The sequence below is a fragment of the Narcine bancroftii genome, chromosome 1, assembly GCF_036971445.1.
Source record: "Narcine bancroftii isolate sNarBan1 chromosome 1, sNarBan1.hap1, whole genome shotgun sequence".
In the NCBI taxonomy this organism is placed as follows: Eukaryota; Metazoa; Chordata; class Chondrichthyes; order Torpediniformes; family Narcinidae; genus Narcine; species Narcine bancroftii.
Window position 1 is genome coordinate 294,031,126 of NC_091469.1, and position 7,518 is coordinate 294,038,643.

Consider the following 7,518-nt stretch of genomic DNA (forward strand, 5'->3'; position numbering starts at 1 on the left):
TTACCAAATGGTATAAATGGGCCTTTGGAAGGAACCTTCCATGGTCATGCACAAACAGGTCCAGATTTCTGACAGTTTAATAGCAACAGAAATCATTGGTAAACACCCAGGAGTATTGAGACCTTGGGCTTCATGGGGGATAATACCGAGTAATAGGATTGCACATTTCATCAATCATCTTCAATATAAGAATATGTGATGCAAAGAAATAAGTAATAATAGGAATTATTTGCATTTTGTAGTGCCTGGCCAAATCAGACAGAGAATTGACGATGAGCACGGTTAGTGCAGTGAATAGCACAACGCTATTACAATAGACAATAGGAGCTGGAGTAGGCCCTTCGGCCCATCGAGCCAGCACCGCCATTTTACAGATCATGGCTGATCACTACCATCAGTACCCCTTTCCAGCCTTATCCCCATAACCCTTAACTCCTTTGCACTAATGACCCAGGTTCGAATCCGGCACTGTCTGTAAGGAGTTAGTACCTTCTCCTGTGTCACTGTGGGTTACCTCTGGGTGCTTTGGTTTCCTTCCACATTCCAAAGACATATGGGGTTAGTAGGGTAATTGGTCACATGGGTGTATTTGGGAAGCATGGGCTTGTGGGTCAGAAGGTTCTGTTACTGTGATGCATCTCTAAATTAAAAATAAAATTTAATTTTTTTTTAAATTAAGATATTTGAAGTAGAAGGACAGTGGAGGAAGACAAATCCTTGATGCTTGGGAGATTGAAGGACTTAGGATTTTGGAAGGTCCAGTCGATGGTAGGCAGTAAACAAGTGGATGATAATTTTCAATTTGTGGGGGGGGGGGGGGCGGGTATAAAGGGGCCCAATTCAGAATGCATCGATGCATGGACCATTCAGGGGTAGATATCTGATTGAAGAGATTTTAGCATGGGTTGAAGGGAGATAGACACCAATCTGGATGGTGAAGTATGGGCTTTCGCAAGGTGGCTGGTGACAGAATGATAATTCGTAAAGATGATGGGATGTTGGGCCTGCATTATGGTTATATAACCATATAACCATTTACGAAGCGGAAACAGGCCATGTTGGCCTTTCGAGTCCACACCGGTTCACTGATTTTGTGCGCCCTCTTCAGGCATTGGTCCCGGTAGATCTTCATTCAATAACGATGGACGAATTCACTGCAGGTGGAATCAGTCGTAGAAATGTTTGTGAAACGTGCGGTTCAATACTTCATAGCTCCTCTTCGAAAATTGAATATTCTGGTGCTTCCCCCATTTCACCCGCCACCTGGCTCCCCAACCCTGACATACCCTTGCAATCTCTTCTACATTGCATTGATCTTTTACTCTCTTCCTGAGAGTGCAGATTATTGCTGCACGTTAGGGTTAGGGTTTTACCCTTCACCCCATCCCACCCAAACCTCGAGTCCTTTTCCAAATACATTTGGGGCATGAAGATAAAATGTTAATGATTTCGAAGTACAAGGTACAGGTATATCCAACTTTATGAAAATAAAGTGTTGCTTCGGAACCTTTCGTAAGCCAAAATGGCATAAAGCAAAGAAGTGATTACCATTGATTTCTTTGGAAAAATTTTTTGAGCATTCCCAGACCCAAAAAATAGACCACCAAATCATACCAAATAGCACATGAAACCTAAAATAACATTAAAATATAGTAAAAGCATGAATAACATGATAAATACACAGCCTATATAAAGTAGAAATAATGTATGTATAGTGTAGATTCAATTCCCAGAATCGGGAAGACAGCGAGTTTTGACAACCCTGCCGGCTGCACACTGATAGCCCTATTGGCCGCTCTGTGACTGCACCACTGGCCACCCGCTGTCAGCCCGCCGGCCATCCTGTGATCATCCCCGCCAGCCACATGTTGATAGTACTGATGGCCGTGTGCTAATAGCCCTGACAGCCACCCTGTGACTGCCCCTGCCGGCCACATGCTGACAGCTCCACCGGCCGCTTTTTCGTAAAAGCGAAAATCCTTTTGTAAAAGCGAACACAGGTTTCTTCGTAAAAGCGAATTTACGTAAAGTGAGCATACCTGTACCATAAATCTCCCAGAAATATAAAATAATGATTAAATACCATTGCCATCAGTGAAGAAGTAGTACTGAACAAACTAATTTGGTTAAAAGCTGAGAAGGGCCTAGCCTGGATGGCTTGCATCCAAGGACCTAAAAAGTGGCTTCCACAATGGGGGATAAATTGTTAGTAATATTTCAAAAATCCATAAATTCTGGAGAGGTGTTTGAGGTTCTGAAAACAGCAAATGTAAACCCCCTTCCACTTCAATTCAAAAAAAAGGGGAGGCAAAGAATGGACAGCTCGCTGTTGACCAAATCGCCAATTTTAATGAAGTAAAGGCAGCACATTTGAAAAGCCATACCTAAATGGGCAAAGTCAGAATGGGTTCATTGAGGTGATATTATCAAACCGTGCATCTTGGCGCCTCACAGTTTGGCGGGCAGCAACCTCCTTTGAAGAAGACCGCAGAGCTCACCTCACTGACAAAAGGCAAAGGAGGAAAAACCCAACACCCAACCCCAACCCACCAATTTTCCCCTGCAACCGCTGCAACCGTGTCTGCCTGTCCCGCATCGGACTTGTCAGCCACCAACGAGCCTGCAGCTGACGTGGACATTTACCCCCTCCATAAATCTTCGTCCGCGAAGCCAAGCCAAAGAAGAATTAGATGGACAAAACTGGCAAATGGAATAATGTGTTGAAAATGAAAAGTTGTTCAGTTAAATGGAGAAAGGAACATTCGGAAGACTTGCGTACAAACTACAGAAAGCTGGCACACAAGCACAGCAGCTCAAAGGGGAGACTAATGAAACACTTGCCCAAACTTCAATGGGGTGGAGGTATAAATTTAAAAAATCAAACTGCAACATTTGTGATCACATATTGAGTACGATGAACAATGCATGAATTGTTAATATATTGAAAACGTTCAGGATCAAACTGCACATTTTGCATACTTATGAGAAGGACTTGAGAAATATATTTACATTTCTTATGATATTCCAGAATATTCCACTGTGTAGGAAATTGAATTCAGAGTCATATTGTGCAGATGTCATTTTGTATACAGTAAAGCCTCGTGAACGGCAATGGAGGAGCGTGGGCTTCCTTTCGAGAGGGCTTTTGATTTATCTCTTTTAAACAGTGCCATACAAATGTTTGCATTCACCCGAGAGAACAGATGGGACCTCAGTTAATTCCTCATCAAAAGATTGCAGCCTAGCTTGGAATATGTGGTCGAGTCTCCGAAGTGAAGCTTGAACCCTAAACCATTGGACTGAGGCGAGGGAGCTTGCAATAACACTATTATGTTGAACATTTAATGGTATTCATTATCTTTCCTCTGCATAAAGGCGACCTTAAGTCAGGAGTGCTTGGAGGTGTCTGCACTCTACCTGGAAATGGAGAAGGAGATTTTTAGCTTTGAATCTCAAGATCTCCAGTGTAGCATATAAGTGAGAGATGTGCAAAAATCTGTCAAATGTTCAGTTACTTCAGAGACTCTGTGACCTAAAGTTTGAAAAGGTGTTCCAGTAATATGAACACATTTGCTTTCACATAGTTCTGAATATTATTCTTGGGTGTTCTTTAAGCAATTCTGGTGGCTGAATTAGATGCTGTTGGGCTATTCACAGGAGGCACGTGCAACTACACCCATTTTTTTTGCACCAGTTGTGTAAAGGTTCTACTTCACTTTCTCTTTTTTTAAATTAAATTTTAACGTTTAAAAATTAAACGGACATGCAGCACAGTAAATAGGCCTTTTTGGCCCATGAGCCCATGCCACCCAATTACACCCTACACCATTGGTTCTCAATCTTTTTCTTTCCATTCATAGACCACTTTAAGTAATCCCTGTGCCATAAGTGCTCTGTAAGGGATTGCTTAAGGTGTTCTGTGAGTGGGAAGGGAAGGTTGAGAACCACTGCTCTTAGACCCAATTGTTTCTGAAATATTTTGCTTGAGAAAATTTGTCATTGGCCCAATTCCTTTGGAGTTATGATGCCATGCACATAATGAGTCAATTAGGTATGATTTCCCCCCCCCCCCACCCCCTAAAGCAATCCCTTACTAATCAAAGAGCACCTACGGCATAGGGAATACTTCAAGTGGTTTGTGCGTAGAAAGAAAAAGGTTAAGAACCACTGCCCGACACTCTGCAACCTACACCCCTGGCACCATTTGAACAGTGGGAGGAAACCAGAGCCCCCACAGGGAGAACGGACAAACTCCATAGAGTCATCGCAAGATTCGAACCCAGGTCTCGATCGCTGGTGCTGTAAAGGTGTTGCGCTAACAGTTCTGCCCATTTTCTCCCCGTGTACATAGTCCCTTCCATATTTTGCGCCAAAGTTTGTTGCTTCACAAATTCAAGCATCCCTCACATTGGTGATAGTTTTCTTAAAGCTCTGGTCCCGCAACTTTTGATGTCGAGCCAAATTGAGTACAGTGACTCATGTATCGATGGGAAGGGTCCAGAAGGGTGTGGGCCAAATCCAAGCAAATGGGACTAGCCCAGAATGCCAATTTGAGCATGGATGAGTTAAGATGAAGAGCGTGTTCCATGCTGTATGGCTCAATGAATAGTTATTTTTGAATATTTTATTTAAATTTCCATACAGACATCGCTATCCAGATACAGAAAAAAATGCCTCGTATATCTCAAATCAGAAATACATGGTATTATATACCCCCAAACCCTCCCTCCACTTCCATCCAAATAATAATAGCCCCAAAGAACGTTTAAAAAAAGAAAAAACAGAAAAAGATACAAGAAAAAGAAAGAAACACATCCAGTCATTAAAGTTTCAATGCATTTTACCTTTACAATATTGAACACATTCTAATTCCAAGGAGATCTTGTTCTTTGAGGTTTAGGAGATAGTTTTCGTAATGTGATGCTTCCAATATGAATAGTTAATTTTGTTGCATGATCCTTGTGGTGTTGCAAAGTTATTTCTAATAGTAAATGACAGGAACCTGATAAGATGAGCAGTGAACTAGCCTCGTGTACACTGCTGAACACTTCTGTTCACATGGATCCAAAGGCACAAGAGGTTAACAGAGTGCAGTTTAATCCACTGACATTTCCCCCTAATCACAAATGTGCAGCTGCCACTTATTCCTTGAGAGAGTTATGCCAGTGATTTTTTTTTCAGTGATAAATTACAGGGAAATCTGGAGGGGAAAAAAGCATTTTCGTTTTTGTTTTAACTCATAAACTTGATAAATGCAACACATGAACATCTGGATGTAGAAATAGTGCAGCAGGCTTGAAGCATGTTCCTTTCAAGACCTGTGGTGCTCGGCACTGATGGAGATTATGAAGGAGATGTTAACATACGACAGCACAGTACAAGCCCTTTGGTCCTCGATGTTGTGATGACCCATTTGTTCCTTGAAAAATTACTAAACCCTCCCCACCCTGTAACCCTCTATTTTTCTTCCATCCTTGTGGCCTGTCAAGGAATCTCTTAAATTTCCCTAATGTTTCAGCCGCCACTACTATCCCTGGCAAGAAAATCCAGGACTCACAACTCCGTGTGTACAAAACTTATCCCTGATGTCTCCCCTAAACTTCCCTTCCTTCACTTTGTTCACATGTCCTCTGGTGTTTGTTAATCCTGCCCTGGGAAAAAGATGCTGGCTGTCCACCCTGTCAATGCCTCTTATAATCTTGTAGACCTCTATTAAGTCTCCTCTCATCCTTCTACACTCCAAAGAGAAAAGTCCCATCTCTACTAACCTTGCCTCATAAAACTGGTTTCCCAAGCCAGGCAACATCCTGGTAAATCTCCTCTGCACCCTCTCCATAGCTTCTACATGTAATGAGGTGACCAGAACAGAACACATTACCCTAAGTGTGGTCTCACCAGAGGTTTGTAGAGTTTCAGCATACCTCTCCACTCCAGAATTGAATCCCCCATTAATGAAGCCCAGCATCCCATAGGCCATCTTATCTATCCTATCAATCTGTGCGGTGACCTTGAGGGATGTATGAATTTGGAACTTAAGGTAACCTCTGTTCATCCATACTCTTAAGTAATCGACCATTAACTCTGTACTCAGCCTTCTGGTTTGTCCTTCCAAAATTATTACGAAATTATTGAAATCAATGAATGAAAGAAAGTTAATATTTTCCCCCCTGCTTGCTGACCAATTTAAAGAAATGCCATAAATACAAAAAAATATGTATTTTGTAAATATGTGACTTATCTCTACATTTATAGTTTTTTGTCACATCTGTGAAGTTCGTTAGTGGTTTATTATTCAACAGAGATTACTTCATAGCAGACAGCTGCCAGTGAAACTGTTTTCATCTCCTATGCAATTGATTTTGAGATTTTATCGAAAATATCTTCTGTAAAATAATTTTGGAAATTTAACCACCATTTCAGAGGTTTAGCTGAGATCAAGACACATATTGGCAAAGCCATCCTTTTCAAAAGTTTTTTTATTCAAATCAGATTGTTTTCTGCAGATTGCACAATTTTTTTTTATGTTTGGTCATTCCTTGTGATCTGGGTGTTGACTCATTAATGATCAGTGCTTGGATTTTTTGGTGATAGACATACATGCAGACATACTGCATGGTAACAGGCCCTTCCATCCCACAACCCCATGCTGCCCAATTGAAGGATGGGAGGTAACCAGAGCATCCAGAGGAAATCCACACAGATGTGGCCAGAATGTACAAACTCCTTACAGACAACACCAGATTTGAACCCGGGTCATTGGCACCGTAATAGCATTGCACTAGCCACTACGCTAGCCGTGCCACCCCAGCTTTAACCCAGCGTAAACCAATAAAACATCCCCCGATTGTTTACTTAAGAAAAAAAATTGTTTTCTTCTATTATAGTGGTAAAATGCCAGCAGAATTTACATATTCATTCATTTTTCTTCAAGAAAACTCAGTTACAGATGACTGATTCTGTTTTGTTGGTTCGATATCTAGATCAATGACGGTCAGTGACAAACTTGTAGATGGTGTTAAAAATGAATGAGTTATGACTTTAAATATCTCTACATGTAGTTGCATGTATCTCTTCACTGAATGAAAATGCAATGATCAAAATATGTCAAATTTTGCCAAACACTAACAAAAATTGAACCAAGCATATAAACCCAGAAGTTGAAGGCCCCCGCCCAAAAAAATGGAGAATGTGAAAAAACTATCAATGTGAACATGACTCGGTCTTGCCTAGTTTTTGAGCCCAGATTGCATTTGTCTCAGTGGCCGAGATATCCAGTCCTCTCCCATCGCTCAAGCTGTTCTTCTCAGATGCTGAACTGAGCAGTTAGCGGAGAAAGACCGTGTTATGGGAGAGTTGTTCCGATTGTAAAGTAATGAATGTGCTGTTTTGTGATGAACTTTTAATGCTTGCATTCAATTTCCATGTTCTGTAAACCAATAACTGGATCTGCACTCTACAACATTGCAATGATTTCTGTTCCAGCACCCTTTGTGGTAAAATTAGTGGCACCCTGGTTTT